The sequence below is a fragment of the Babylonia areolata genome, chromosome 20, assembly GCF_041734735.1.
Source record: "Babylonia areolata isolate BAREFJ2019XMU chromosome 20, ASM4173473v1, whole genome shotgun sequence".
Lineage (NCBI taxonomy): Eukaryota > Metazoa > Mollusca > Gastropoda > Neogastropoda > Buccinidae > Babylonia > Babylonia areolata.
The window spans coordinates 18,471,927-18,488,736 of record NC_134895.1 but is presented as its reverse complement, the minus strand read 5'-3'; the positions used below and the strand labels follow the sequence as shown (position 1 = coordinate 18,488,736).

Genomic DNA, 16,810 nt, shown 5'->3' with positions numbered 1-16,810 from the left:
AAACAAAACCCAAATTTTTCCGAAAAAAAAAATGCATATATTATACAGATTATAAAATGCCCCATGCTGCAGAAAAAAAAAGGGTTCAATACATGGCCCGATCTTTTACTTTTAAAAGGGGGGAATAACAAGCCTTTTATCAAAAAAAAGAAAAAAAAAAAGGGAAAAAGACAAAAAAAAAACCTGGTACAAGCAGGAAAAAAGTGCGGACCAAACATTCAACTATATAACTAATCACTAATGACAAAAAAAAACAAACCCAAAAACCTTTTTCCTAAACAGGACTGTTGTCCGGAACAAAAATTTCTTGCCAGTCCTCCCCATGAGGAAAAAGAAGTGCGGAACGCCTCCAGTTAAAAAACATTGTGTGGATAGGGGCCCTGGGGGACCAAGTCCCTTTGTTTTTGTAGGAGTATTTTGGGCTCCCCAACCCGGGAAAAGGGGTCTGAAAATTTCCACAAAAAGGTGGGGGGGGGCTTGGGAACCCCGTGTCCCAAGAGGGGTGAATTAACCACTTTGTCACTGGGAAACACTGCCAAACTTCGGGTAACCAGGGCTGGATTTTGGGGCCCGAAATAGTCCCCTTAGGGGGCGTTAAACCTCCCCCGGGGGGAATGAAGGTTGGGTCCATCATGCCCGGGGGAAAAAGGGCCCGGCCTTATCTTAAAAAAGGGGCGCAAGTGGTGGGGAGGCCCTCCCGACTCCCACATTTTTCCAAAACTATCATACCCCTGCCTTTTATCCCTAAAAAGTCGAAACTTTACAGTCGCATCCTCTTCCCATAAGGAACCCATGGGAGAAAGGTAAAAAAAAATCCAACCAGGCACACCCACTCCAAAACCAGGGCCTACACACAAAAACAACCAAAAAACATTTTTGAAATGGGTTTTGCAAACGGGGGGCTAAAAAAAACAAGACAAAACTGTCGGGAGCAAGCAAAAACTTAAACACCTAGTCATGATGTTTGCTGAAAAGGCAACTTATGAAAATTTTGGAGTACTAAATTGTACATTGGGACCACCTTTGCAAAAACAAACACATTCAAAACTGTTTCATAAAAAAATACTTGTTTAATTGTAAAACTGAACAACTAATATATTTTAATCCAGTAAAATCAAGGCATTATTAAAAATTTAGCAATGATAAAAAAATTGAAAAAAAAAAGGGTCACTGACTTCTTCCATTTTTTAGTAAATCATTTTTAAATTAATTTTGGTTTGAAAATGTTTTTTTTGTCAATCATGAACCTTAAGCTTTATTTTTCTTTTGTATTTAAATTTTTATTATTTATGGATAAGGGGGGAAATAGTTTCCCAGCTGGGAAAACAAAAAATTCAGCAAAGTTTGAAAAAACTTGTGTGAAAATGTAATTTGTAACAGCATTGGTTCTTCTAAAATTTCTTGCATGCACCACCAGGGTCAAAAATGAAACCCCATACAGTGGCACACATCCCCTTTGTAAATTTGTAAAAACAGGCATCACTTTTGTCGGGCATGCTGTAAAAAAAGGGGGCAGAATAAAGACAACTAAAAGTTAACCCCTGTCGACAGCTTGCTTTTATATATTACCTCAAAAAGTTCTATCCCCTGGGGGCCTTTGGGATCCCTTTCTCTAAAGAATTACTCATTGTAACACCAGACAGTCCCATTTAGGAAGGACAAGAAAATGGAGCCCATGTTTTTTCATTGTTCCCAAAAAATAGGAGGAGTTTTTTATACTCCATGTTTGGTGTTAAATATTACCATGCAAACTGATGCAAACTGGGCCTTTTGGTTTTCTCTGTTTGGGAAAAATTTCGTGGGGCTAACAGTAAAAAGAAGGCCCGCCCGCTCTCACCCAATCAAACACCTCAAAAAAGCTATAAGGTGAATTTCCCGGGGCCATCGAAGAAAATCCCCCAGAAAACCCACGGGGGAAAAACCGGGACGGACGGGCGGGCATTGAGTTTAAAGGGTAAGTAATGAACACCAAAACATGAGTTAATACAAACTCTTTTTTTGGTGTCATTACTGTAAAAATTCAAATGAGCAGATTTAAAGCAAATGGAGGAGGCAAGCCTACGGTTTCGTATTGGGGGGGCCTTGTAAGAGCGGCGGTTGCCCGAAAGGAAAAATCCCCTTGGAACCGTCAGCCCGGGTTATAGGAAAATTTCTGGGGTAAATTTGATGAAGGGTTCTCAGACCACCAGAAGGCGCCCCCAAAGACATGCTCGTTGGCTGAGGCGGAAAAAGCACCGAAGTAGCTATGGCCCGCTTTTCGTGGTCTGGGATAAGAACAGCTGATACCCTGTGTGCATGGGGTAGGCTCTACAAAGACTTAAAAAACCAGCGGGAAATGGTGCCTGCAGCTGTCTTTCTTTTTAATTTCTTTTGGGGGAGATGGCAGACCCCCTGAGAAAAAACCCTAGGGAGACCTATCCCAATAATATTTGAGACCCCGAACGGGGCAAGATGCCTACCCTCACATCGGGGAAAGAATATCAGAAAAAGGTTGCCCCTCAGAGGGGGGGAAGGGAAACCCCTCAGGTCTTGGTTCTTACCCCAGAAAATCTGGAAGGAAACAATGTGAGAACCATCTTGTGGAAGCCAGTCTTGTGGGCATTCCACTAAGACCATGCATTCCTTCTACAAGGGGTTGGGCCACCCACAGAAGGGAAGGGGTCTTGGGGGTGAGGATGAAAAAAAGGAATACCCAATGATCGAAGGCTGTTTTCGAATAAAATCCAGCCCCGGGAACAAGCCCAGAGGGGCATCTTCTGGGGTTTCTCTTCCTTCGGGGGCCCCCCCTACCACCTCTCTGAGAGGAAATCCGCTTCAAAGGGGGACCCCCTAGCTTTTTAAAAATTGTGGTACAGATGGAGACCTTCCCTCGCACAGAACTAGCAACAGGATGAAACGGGAGCAGTGAGCCAAAAGTTGGCCCACCTGCTCGTGGGGTTCGTGGGGGAATGCCGAGCTGTACCCCACCAAAACCATTTTTCCAGCAAAGTCAACAAATCCCCCGTTCCCCCCTTTTGTCTGGTGATAGGGAGGGGAGGTCAGAGGAGGCCACCCCTGGGTCAGCGCACCGAACGAGGCACCGGGGGTCGGGATTTAAATGGTGTTTGTGACAGTTCCGACCGCACAGCACCCAGCTGGGTGGAGCTTGGGGGATTGTAAGAGGAATGCCCAGCGAGGTCCCTCGGGCAATGAGTTTTGGTTTAAAGTTCCAGGGGGGGGAAACAGTGTCAGGGACTGAAGGTCCAAACCGGGGGTGGCCTTTTCAGCGCAATGGGGATCAGCGGGGGCGCCCAATTGTCTTTCCGTATCCCTTGGGAAGAATTTGGAAAAGGGGAAAACGCGGGCAATCGATGTCCTTAGAGAGAAGCCCCCCCCCCCACCTTCTGGGGGGAAACCCCGAAGAGACATAAGTGGGAAGTCCTTGTTGAAAAAGGGTCCCCATGGTGGAACCACTGTTCCCACACCCCTGAAGGGGCCCTTGTCCGGGGTGCACTCGTGCGTATGACACTCTTGGCCTGCTGGACATTGCCAAGATTGCTTTTCTGCTAAGTGTCTCGCTGAAAGTGAAAGCCCTTGGTGGCCCCAACGGGGGAGGCCTCGGCCCCGGGGGGAGGTCTCCCGAGGGCGCTCCCCCCAATTTTTGTTCACTAACATGCGCCCGTCGTCTTTTGCCCGTAACAAGGGGAATGGTCTTGCCAGTGGCCTCCCCCATGAAGTGGGAGACCCCTGCAAATCCCCTCCGTTCCAAAACCTTTGATGTGGCATGGGCCCCCGCCCCCCCCTCCGGGGGGCCCCAAGTCCATGGATGGAGTGAGTCCATTGGGCCCCCCCCAACCCCAGGGGAGGGGGCTTTGGAAGGGCCACCAAGATGGGTGGGGCTAGGGACCCCCTGTGTCGAAGAGGGGTGATTAACCACTCTGTTCACCTCGGGGAAACCACTCCCCCCAGACATATCTGGGAAATCCCGGGGCTGAGGCTTGGGCCCGGGGGGTAACCTCTTTTGCCCTTGGAGAGGGCGTTTGAAACCCTCCCCCAGGGGAATGAAGGGTGCTGTGACTCCATCTGCCCAAGGGAAGAAAGTGTCCGCGTGTATTTTGGGAGGAGCGGCGAAGTGGCGGGGAGGCCTGCCAGCGGTCCCAGCGTTTGGGCCCCAGAGGACTTCATGGACCGCGTGTCAATTTACCCCTAAGAAGCGAAGGACTGCTTGGGGACAATCCAACCCCCTGGTCCAAGGGGAAACCCCAGTGGGAGCAAGGTCAAAAAGTCTGGCCTTGACCAGGCAGGGGGCCCTGCGACGGGCCAGGATAACCAGGGTCCAGGTACAACAGAACAAAGGGATTCGGCACAGGGACCCCAAAATTCCCACCCCACCTTGGTAAACAAAAAAAGGGGGCAAGGGACAGACCAAATGGAGGGCCGGGAACTGGAACCCCTTGCCCCTCCACACGAAACCTCAGGTACGTGGGATGGCCGAATGGATGAGGATAGAAAATAAGATCTTCCAGACGAAGGGTAGCCCAATCGCCTTGTTGGATGGCTCCCAAATTGTGGGGTGTTCCCTCTTGAAATTTTTTTTTTGGGAGGAAATTTTTTGGGGGGACAATCCAAAAAATGGTCTCCCCCCTCCGAACCTTTGGAAACACGAACAAACCCCCGTAAAAAACCGGGGGCCCCGGGGCCGAGAGTTTAGATATAGCCCCCCATGAGGAGTAGGTGCGATTCTCTTTTCTGGACGCTCTTCTCTCCCCTCGAGCGGGCACCAAGGAGGGGAGGGATCTTGGGGGGGGCGGCCTCCAAACCCAAACCTTACCCGTCTTTGCACCAACAAATCCCCCTCGTTTTGGTCCCAGAGCACACCACATTGCATGCCGGGGGCAGTTTCCTACTTGGAGGGGTGAATGAATGGGGGGGTGGGGGCCCCCTGGGGGTCTGCCCCCGCCTTGGGGGCCCTTTTCCGTGGGTTGGACGGAAAAAGGTGGTTTTTTTCTCTCGCTATTGCACACGTGCTTTTTTTTAGGGGGGTGGTTATGGAGGGGCCCGGTGGCCGGTCTCTTCAATGGCATGAAACCTGAGCCCTGAAGGGGTGGGCCAAATATGAGGCCCCCTCCCCGTTTGTCTCTGCCCCGTGGTGAAAAAAGGGGGGCATACTGGCCGAGAGGGGGTTTCCGCTGTGCTGGGATGGACTCAGGGCAGCCCCCCCCTCCCGGAATGTTAGAGGGGGCTAGGAAAAGGCTCACGCCCCCGCTGCCCCATATTGAAGTGAAGGGGGTACTGTGTCCACTGCGGAGACCCAAGCTAATCTATGCCCAAAAACGTTTAACCTGTCGGTGAAAGGCCGGGGGACAGAGGAAGGAGACTCCGTGCCTGATTAACCCCCCGCTGTTCCCCCACTCATGGGCCCCTTGGAGGAACGCGCGAAGAAGGTGAAAACCTGGAAACCTCGAGGAGGCAGCGGGGGCCAATTTGTCCCATCTGCTAGTTTTTTAAAGGGATAGGGGGCTGAATGGGGAAAGGGGGGTGCGCTGTAGACCCAAAATCCTGTCCGTGCGGGGGGCTTGCTTCGCGTAGGCGGGTGTCCTGTGTGACCAACCCACCCCTCCCTTGGAGGGGAAACTTTTGGGAAATTTCCGGGGGAAAGGCGCCCGGGGCAGAGAGGGACTCCCCGCCCGGAGGGGGTGGAAGCAGCACCCCGCAGTGCGGCTGGCTTATTAAGCCATTCCCCACCATTTCGGCACCCTGAGTCGCCTTGTGGTTCTGGGGGTTTGAGTCCATGGCTAAGGAGGGGCAAGGGGAACAAAGAGCCTGGGGATGATTCGGCAAGTGACCCTATTGGGGGGGGTCAGTTCGAGCCGGCAAATCCGGTTTTTTTTTCAGGGGTCCCTAGGGAGGCGCGGGCTCAATCTGTCCCCTAGGATGTGGGCGGAAAAAAGGGGCTCATTCTTGTTTGTCCTCACCGGACAGGGCTCCCCTCTTGTTCGCAAAATCCATCCCCTGCTGGGTGCCCCTCCCCCGGGATTACCCATGAGGGGTTCTGTGAGCTTGGTACCCGCGGGAAAGACTGGGGGTGATCCGAGCCGGGGACCTGGGCCCCCTGTTATGTCCCTTGACACCTGAAGCGGGGGGGGAGGGGTGGCCGTAGGTCCCAACCGTTGGGATGGGGGGGCCCAACCTTTTCAGAGAGGGGGGTCCCTGGATGCAAGAGGGACCCCCCGAGTGCTGTAGGGGCAAACACCCACTCTCTTACTGTAGGAAACCCGGGGCTGGGCAGGGGGAACCCGGGCCGGCCAAAAAGGGACCCCCCACACCGTCGATCCCGACAAAAAGGCCGTTGTGCCGTGGAGGGCATCTGTGGGTTGCAGAGGCCCCTTTGTGGACAGGTGGCAATATTGGCGAGGAGCTCGACCCCGAACAAAAAGTCGATACCCCCTTTCGGGGCTGTGTGTGTCACCCTGTGAGATGTGCGGGTTGGGTCAGGTGGGGAGCGGGGAAAGGGGGCTGGCCCTTTTTCTTTCCTGGCAACCCAGCGTGCACCATAGGTGTGCCCCCCGTCGGGTAGAATGGGGGTAACCCCCCCCGTGGGACCCGCCTACTGTGACCCGAACCCCCGGGTCACTGGCACGTTTTACCTCCATGAAAGGGAAAAAAACCTGGCCCAAACAGGGAGGTCAGTCCCCACTTGGGTTCAGCCCCCTCAAAGACAAGCGGGGCTGATGCCCGGAACCGCCCCGCAAGCCGGGGCCTCCCCAGGGGAGATGGCCCCCGGTAGCGGGAAGAACCCGCAGAGCAGGTTGCCACGCCCCCGAAAACCCCCCCGTGGGGAGACTGGGGTGGTTTGGCCCGGGGTGGGGGAAAAATTTGGAAAACCCCCCCCAAACCAAAATTTTTTTCCCCCCCCAAAAAGGGGGTGGGGAAGGGGGGTCGACAGGAAGGGAGGGGGGGGGGAACCAAAGGGGCCCGTAGGGCCGTCTCCCCGGGGGGGACCCGGGAAGGGGGCCCGGGCGTGGCCCCCCCTTGGGGGTTCGGCCTAGCTGCGAGTCCCCACAGCAGGAGAGGGCTTGCCATTTTCCCTTCTCCCTGCCCCCCCGCTGGGACACCTCGGGGGGCGACGCTCGTACCTTTCCCCCCTCCCCCTTCATGACCTTTATGGGCCAAAAAACGCCTCCCCATCAGCTAACGAGCATCGCCCGGTCCGTATCGGGGGAAATCTGAGCTCCCGGGCCCCGGGGAGTTTTCCATCTCAGTCCCCGCCTGATCCCCCCTTCGTGGGATGGCAACGAGGCATGGAACCCACTTAGGCCCCAGGAAAATCCAACCCCCCAAACATGAAAAAGACAGGGTGACTTTAAAGGGAGAAAAAAGAACAAAACCCGGGTGCCGGTCGAAACGATACACAGAAAAGTAAGATACAATAAACACAAGCCCCTGCAGCAAAAATAAGGCCAAATGAAATCGCTTAATAGCCAAAAAAGGTAAGAGGACAGAGCTAAACCTGACAAGATGGTGTGGGAGCCTTGGCAAGGATGATTCGCGCTTATAGCTTTTAAGGGCGTTTTATTGGGTGAGAGCGGGCGGGCCCGTCTTTTCACTGTTTGCCGCGCGAAATTTGGGGCCCAAGCAGGCAAACCCAAAAGGCCTAGTTTTTCACAGTTTTGAAATGGTCAGTTATGACACCAAAATTTTTTGTGAAAACTTTGACTAAAATTAAGAAATATGCAAAAAAAAAATCTAACTGTACCCAGTTATGGAACTAAAAAAGTAAAAAAGGGACTATTAGCATAAAAAACAAAAACAAATTTTCTACATGCTTGGTTTTTAAAAATGTTTGATCTCCAGCTGTTTACATTGTCAAATGTTGTCACGAAAAAAAAAAGTAATGATTGCCACTGATTAAAACTTTTGGGTAATTGGAAAACACAAATTTATGTACACAATATTCTTTCATGTTTTACATTCATCCACTAAAAAAGCGTACGCCTGTAAACAGGTACATTGCTTTCAAATGCTTCAATTTAATTATTTGAAACAATCCAGACAGGCTATCAGAATAATGCAACAGCTACTCATATAGTTAAAAACTTATTATTTTTTATTTTATTTTTTAAGGGTGCTTAAATAATTCCCCTCAAATGACAGCTGACCCCAATGGCTCTAACCATCTGTCAGATGTCCCTCTATGATACATCATCATGCGAAACTTAGTAAGAAAAGCTGGGAGCTTTCATGGAAAGCCCCGCAAAAACCCCTTTTTTTTGAGTGGCTAAGGCACTTGCAAACAAATGTGCATGCAAAGGAAAATACTTTGAACGAATGCTGCAATTTTAGACACTGGCACCTTTCACCTGTTTGTTTAAGATAAAATTGACCAAATGATCATTTAGATTCATTCATCATTCATGCAGCAATGATGAGTGAATTTTGGGGAAAAGGGATTTGTTAAAAAAAGAGAAGCAAAATCAATATAACAAATTCTCACTGACCCAAAGAGCATGAAAAACTGACTGACCCACTGAATATAATAGCTCTTTCCTGGCACTTGCCTTTCTACAAATAATATTAAATAAACAAATATATATATAAATAAACAAACATCAAAACCAGTGAACAAACAATAAAATGTTTGTCAAATGTCAACATTACCTGAAAGCACTGAAATGTTTTTGTATGTATACACTAACTTTTGTAACTGTTACATTTCCTTTATCACAAGTTACTATAAATTAATGTAATATATTCTGTGAGGATATTGTCATTGAGGATATTCCACTGAATGCCTCTCTGTGTTCTCTTACTTATATATCTATGCGAATATCAACTTTGCATGTTAAAAGTTCTGTAATCCATGTAATCTGTGGGCGATGAAAGCATGAACATATCCAATATACACAGCTCCCAAAAGCTACATCAGTTGCTTACCAGCAGGAAAAAAAACATAATTTACTTCAAAGCCAGTTGCAATTAATAAAATGACACAATATTAACCCCTAGGCTGCCTGCATGACCAGATAACTCGTCATGGCAAGCATGTATGCTTCGCTGCCACAATGACGAGATAACTCGTCATACGAAATATTCTGACTTTTCCCTGCTTTGCATTCAGTTTGTTGACAAAAATGGCTGGTAGCTTTAGCTTGGGGCAATCTTTCCTGGATCCATTCATAGCTAGAAACACCATCTGCGTCATAAGGCAGTCCTTTATTGAACGTTTTGGTTGGGTTACTGGCCGCAGTCTTTGCCTGGGCTCCTCTCCTCGCTCGCCTAACTAAAATGTCGGACTGACTCCGTGCTCAAGACATGCGCTCGTGGCGAACTAAATAACCAAGATTTTACTTTCTTTAGCTGATGCTCAGAAAGAATTGGAGCATAAATTCGAAGGAGAAGACAGTGTGTGAACATTTATAGGACGATTTGATAGAAAATAAAGGGAGCAATCAAGGAGAGTGGCCAAGATAACAAACTATCAGTGAGTGATGCCGGCTGTTCAACTCTAGCAGACGACAGGTCACCGAATTTTTAGCAGGACATCGTATGAGCTATTTTCTTGGCACTCAGCCAACGCGGTCTGGATATAACTGGATTAAGTGACGTGTGAGAGGGGTGAAGAGGAGGGGGTGGAGACTGAGGGGGCGTGGCCTCACATCCACATTATCACTTGCAGAAGTCACATGCATCTATTTCTTTTTCAGTTTTTTTTTTTTTATATTGTGGTTGTTCTAGTATGATTTTGTGTGTGCAGATATCCATTTGTCCAGAAAATGATATTTTTGTGCAAATTACCAGACTAATGTTTGTAATGAACAAGTTGAAAATGTGACAAAAACAAAACACTGATTTCAAAACAACAGCATGTCACTTAAAATGCATTAAAATGAGAAAACATCATGTGCTTTGTATTCTTTATTCATTTCCCTTTCAGAAAATATATACTTTTATGGGTCTTTCTCCAGTAACAAAGAGCACAAAATTTTTTTGAAAATTTATTACCCGTTTTTTGTGAAAAAAACCCTGGCAAATAGATTTCACTTAAATCTTATTTTCCTGGCAGCGAAAGGGTTAATTATAATAAATATATATTACACCAATGAATTCTATGCAGATGTTATAAAATTAAGCATGTCTACACCAGTTCATTCACATGCATCTTCTTCTTCTTTCTTCTTTGTTCGTGGGCTGCAACTCCCACATTCACTTGTATGTAAATGAGTGGGCTTTTATGTGTATGACTGTTTTTACTCCACAATGTAGGCAGCCATACTTCATTTTCAGGGGTGTGCGTGCTGGGTATGTTCTTGTTTCCCTAACCCACCAAACACTGACATGGATTACAGGATCTTTAATGTGCGTATTTGATCTTCCGCTTGCATGTACCCCAAATGAGGTTCAGGCACTAGCAAGTCTGCACATATGTTGACCTGGAAGATGGAAAAATCCCCACCCTTTACCCACCAGGCACCGTTACAGAGATTCAAACCTGGGACCTCAGATTGAAAGTCCAATGCTTTAACCACTCAGCTATTGTGCCTGCCCATTCACATGCATATTACTCAGGCTGTGATCATTCTGCCATGCACAACATTTTGGGGAAATGAAAAAAAAACGTATGAAATTTGGGAAAAGGTGTTCATGCTTATCCACATGCTTTCTATCTGTGAGGAAGATGGGATGCTTAACACTGCACATGTCATCATCCATCTTGAGTTTTGAAAAAAATGAACTTTTGTGAAGAGTACAGTCCCTTGATCCCCACGCTTTCAAAAGAAGTGTCCATATGAATGCATAGATCTCTTCCAGTAATAAACAAGAAGGTTAGATCACCCCCACATAACTCTTTTTTTGTCTGCATTGCATGCATTCGTGTCAGCGTGAGTTTGAACACCCTTCAAAGCTGTAAGTGAATAGACATCAAATCTAAACAAATGAGTTTGTAATAATCAACATTGTGTGATGTGTGTGTGTGTGTGTGTGTGTGTGTGTGTGCACGTGTGAGTGTGAGTGCACACACTTGTGCGTGAGTTAGTGCGTATTTTTTTATACATTATATATCACAAACATTAGCAACCAAAAAAAAAAAAAGATGAAAAAAAGTGGGAAAACAGTATAAAAAAATAATAAAAAAAAGGACCAGGATTTCAATCCAGATAACCACCTGTCTTGGACAGAATGATCTGTTCTTTCAGCCACTGTGATTTGTCCAATAATTTTAATTCTAAATCATCCTCCAATGTGGCAAAATTAGTATATGTTTTATCATTTCTGTTGAGGTATGAGTATGGGCTGAGTATTGATTATGACAGCAGGAAAAAAGTACACCATGAAATCCAATAAATAGATGGCAAATATACCTCTTTCACCTTTGAATACTGTGACCATCCTCAATGTAAGCCTAAATAATTGCATGCTTCCTTGCTTAAACAGAGCTGCCAATTTTGGAAACATACTTGCACAGCAACAAAATACAAACAAGCAAATCAAACACTACCCCATACTCACCATCCTTTCTTTATATCATCAAGTACATAAAGACATTGGTATCAAATCAAACCAAACAGAACATCACTTCTTTAACAGTAAATCATGAAAAACAAAAACAAATATTCTGATGCTACTGGATATCATGCACTCGTGATGGTGTTCAATTGTTTGTTCCCTTTGGAACAATGCCTGGCGTGAATCTGTTTGGGGTTAGATATTCCCCTGTTCTGCCCGGCATTCTGTCTTTCACTGCTTTCCACTATTATTGAAATGTCATCAAACCTCCTACTGCATCTCCCAGCACCATCAGCTATACCTATCAGCCTGGGGGACTGATAGATGAATCCGCAAGCATTTCCTTGCTGGTATAACGGTGCATTGGGACTTCCAACCCCATCATCCAACTCTGGAACGGACATCATACAAACAGACTCATAGAATGAGTACTTGTTCACAGGAAAGGCAGAGATAATAGAGTCAGAGGGATGAAAACAGGAGTAATACAACAGCTGAAAAGCAATGTGAAGGACAAAAAAGATCAGTACAACAATAAGCCCCAAATGTGGAACCAGGCACCAAGGTCTGGCGTAAACCGGAAACCAGAATGCTAACATGAAAAAGTTCTCAGTGTAAAGATGATGTAAAAGATCAGAAAGCGGTAACGTGTGTGACCTTCACGCAGGTTCAGGAAGCAGAAAGCATCACATAGCCGCAGATGATGTTGAAGACCTTCTCCAGACAGCGCTGGGCATAAAATGTGGTTCGCTGGTTCATCAACCACACAGATATCACCACCCAGTGAAAAAGGATGATGCCGAACCCCCAAACTTGAAATGCTGAAGCAAACATGGCAATGCACAGGACACGGGCTCCTGTTTCACAGGCCGCCACAAGAAGTAGGAGGGCATGCTGAGGAGGGTCATCTTCTGCTTGTCTTCACGTGAGTTGCGCAGGGAGCGATGGTAGGACACCAGAGACATGCTAAGCTAGCCCAGGAAGACAGCAAGGCCACAGTTCGTGTTGTTGCTGAAAACATCAAATACTCAATTAGTGTTATCATGCTTTTGCTTCATCAAAAGCTTTCACATATGCCTAAGCATGCGTATAGTTGTATCAGATCATGTCTTATTTCACTGAGGTAAAAGATTCCTTTAATGATATTCATGCTCACAATAATCAAGTGGATTTTTCTTGTTTTGTAAAAGCTAAAAAGAAATACAGGGAACCCACATTTTAGGTCAAACTAAATGTTTACACTGCCAAACAATACAAATCTATTGCTTGTGTTAACAGAAAGCCAAAAAGGTACAAGATGCGTTGGAGAAACCCTGATGGCTGGCTGCACTCTTACTCACTGTGTTCCACACTGCCCAAAGTAGCTGCTCTGTTTTGGGCAGACCTCAATGCTTAAACAAGTGGCTCCGAAACATACTGATACAGGAATGTGTTAAAGTGCTCAAATCAGTCTTTGACCCGTTCACCGCTCCTGATAAGTATGCTTGTCAGTGAAAACTGTCATTTCACTCCAGTCACTGTGATGAAAATTGTGTTTAGAGAACTTTACAAGTCAAGATGTCAAACCCCCTTCTTCATTTGGACTTCTTTCTATGGAATTGCATTATTTTTGCATTGCAAAATGAATTGTATACGTAGTTCATAAAGATGCACAAAAAAGTAGTAATTTGAATTCAAATTCATGCCACACTGATCTCAAAACACCAAGTTCAGTTCAGTTCAGTTACTCAAGGTGTCGCTGCATTAAGACAAATCCATATATATTGTTATAAACACCACATCTGCTAAGCAGATGCATGACCAGCAGTGTAACCTCATGCGCTTAGGCCTTGAGGGAAAGAAAAAGAAAATATGCAAATAAGATACAAAAGTAAATAAATAGATAAGTAATCAAATTCATGAACTGATAAATTGAAAAAGTATAAGATAAATAAATAAATAAACAGATATGTAAATGACATAAAATAAGAGTAATACTAATAATAATAATAATAAGAAATAATAATAAATAAATATAAAAGTAAGTGTTACTGTAAATAAACATGCACATACACACACACATGCACAATAGATATTCAGCAAGTATCCAGTGTCATAGATATGAAAGCACAAACAAATGTTCACAGGCCCAACACACACCATACTACTTACATACAAACACATGCACATGCATGTTCCTATACTCTGTCGTTCCCACAATACCCCACAACATAGACATACACACGCACACGACCCCCACACATACCTACATATACACACGCATTCACACATACCAATATATGCATATATGCACTCGTACTTGCACAGAGCTCTCCTGAAACATATGTGCACCCCACCCCACCCCACGCACACATACTGCCACTGAATTTGCCACAAGAGGAGTGGGAAAGATTTCTGATGCCTTAAACATCGCGTCTAGCATACTGCTCAGTCTAATGTTTTTGGAGAAGCCCAGAGAGACTCTGTTAAGAAATTGGCGGAATGTTGGTTTGGAAATGATACCGATATTCATTTGATTTGCAAAGGTCGGTTCTCTACCTTTCATGCTAGACTTCCGCCACTTCCCTCTCTCTACCTCTGTTTCTGTTTGGAGATCAATGTTCATGGTGTGATGGCCTTGTACCTGGTTTTTGAGGCTTCTCTTTAACTTTTCTTAGGAATTCAGATTTTCCAAGATGTAGACCTGCTCGTTATTTCTGTTACCCATGGAGTATGATTCATAGTATGATAGAAAGATGTATCACACATACATAAACACAAACAAACACATTGATGTGCATGCAGACACACTCAGTTTTTCCCTTTAGACCCCTACTCCTCTCATTTTAGTGGAAATATAACAACTTACTTCCTATGGCATTGTCTTCCGGTTTCAGCGTGATGGTGATGTACAGTTGCCATGTTAACTGTGTGCTGACCTCAGAAAGCTTTCAAACAGCCTCAGCAGACAGTTGTCAACATCCTCATACAGCATCCACCAGTGGAAGCGACGACGTGGACTTGTCATCAATCTTTTGTGAACGACTCATACAACCATAGTGCAAATACTCTAGTTGTCCAGAAATGCATACAGAAAGCACATTCAATCACTACTGACACAAGGTTCAGTTTGCATGTGCAGGCAATACATAAAATTGAATTGTTATAAATAAGCAGAAACAGTTCTTTGACACAAAAATAATAGTTTCTATAAAAGAATTTACTATTTTCAGTTTTCTATATCAAAACATTGATGATGATTAATCAAATCAATCAGACTCAGTTTTTTTGTTGTTGTTGTCTTGTATCTTTTTTTAATCATTGGGTTTGGTAGTTTTGAAACACAAATATATAACTTTAAAAAAAATATATATATTCAATATATAAGACTGTGACAATTTGTAATGATTTCTGGTTATCCAATGCATAGCTTTGGTACTATAAATAAACAACTTTTCATATGAATATACCTCACAACGGGTCCAAACTGCAGAGCAGTGAAGAAAAAAACGAAAAAACCAGACATATGAAGGTGTCATGTGGTTGATGTTCTTGTTCTTATTTTTATCTTGCTGATGAACCTTCTTTTCTGTTTTTGTAGTCAATGATGTACCAGTGCAGACCAAAACAGCATGTACAAGTGAGGGTCCAACTATGAGTGCTGTTGTTACAACTGCCATACATCCAATCTAAGTCGAGGGAAATAATCAACAGCCATTTTAATGATCACTTGCAATGTCACAAAATATATTATAATAGATGTAAACGCCATTAAGAATGGTCAAACCAGCTGAAATCATACACGATCTCTCTGTTCTCTGACGTTCTTCGTTTGTATCCCTTTGCAACATCTTTGCTGCTATTAATTGGCATGTCAACATGATCTGATCCATAGCTACGCGATTTTTTTGTTTTGCTTTCAGCAGAAGTTGAACGATCTGGAAGGCTTGATCTTGCCTTCCATCAATGACTTTACCATGCTGTCTTTCTTTCGCTCTGTTATCTTCAGAGTAAAAAACACTTTCATCTTCACTTGTTGTGCTACCCAATTCAATGTCACACTCATCGTCGGTAAAAACTGACAAATAGTGCTCGCGATTACTGAGCTGCGGCGAGATAACAATGCCTTGGTTCCCTCCATATTTGCTTAACATTAAGTTGTCACCTCTGCCTGTAACAAGCGAAAAATAGGCGACAAAGCATGAATATTGCAAACCTATTACAGCATGCAAATCCTCCAGAGCACTGTTGACTGCCAAAGGAGGCCATCTTCTTCCTTCCGTGGGAGTAAACATTGAGTAGACTGTAACAAAGAGACAAGTAAGAAAACGAAAGGTATAGATGTATTGTGATGTAAAAGTGACTCATGCTTTTAAAATAAAAAAAAACTATTGATCACTTCGATTTAATTGTGTCAGTACTGTTCCGACAAAATATTCCGACGCGATTTTTGATTAATAAACTACTCCCTAAAAAACTCTTTTGCCACAAAAATACACGAAACAGAATTTTCCCTTTCCCCTGGAAGAAGCCAACGTGATCAGAGTTTTTCAACATCAGCAAGGGGTACGAAACGTTACCGACAATGGTTTTCTACTTCACAAGTATTGGTAAGTTGACATTTTGTTTCCCCCACTACCTTTGGACATTTATGATGTATCCGACTGGTGTGTGTTGTACTGTTTACAACTTTTGACAAATGGGATTTTCAAATTGGAAAGTGGTAAAATGGCACTGTCACTGTGTTAATTTACGTTAAGATCTTCTTCTTCCGGTGATGTCTAGCTGTCAATTTTGGCAGTTACTGACATTTGGAGAAGCTGCGCACCGCATTGGGTATCAGGACGAAGAGAGCAGAGAGGTTTGTGGAAGAATGGAGGGGGGTGGGTGGGCGGGGTGCTAATTTGTGGTATACAGCTGTATGCAGAGATGCACCACAGCTGTTAGGCCTTGTCCCACCAGCAAGCTGGAGCAAGTGGTGCCCAGGGCACCCTAGTAGATATTACTTTTAGATATGAAGTGTCGAGCATGTGTGTCACTTCATTCTCTCATTGTGTGTGTGTGTGTGTTGAAACAAAAATCAGTGGCAAAGGAAAACTTGACAGCAGACCATTGCAGTGTTGTCAAACCTTAGTACCGTGAAACTATATTTATATCATTACCATGTACGTCGGCAGACTGTAGTGATAACTAACTTACTAAGTTTACAGATCAGAGTCTTGTAACCTCAGTACTGTGAAACTATATCTATATCATTACCATGTACGGCGGCAGACTGTAGTGATAACTGAGTTTACAGATCAGAGTCTTGTAACCTAGTACTGTGAAACTATATCTTATCATTCCA

The 16,810-nt window shown here is 45.0% G+C and overlaps 1 pseudogene; it reads right to left on the bottom strand.

Moving 5' to 3' along the window:
* Window positions 1-6,691: 6,691 nt before the first annotated feature.
* LOC143294552 (XK-related protein 6-like) lies at window positions 6,692-15,143 on the bottom strand (annotated as a pseudogene).
* Window positions 15,144-16,810: the final 1,667 nt, after the last annotated feature.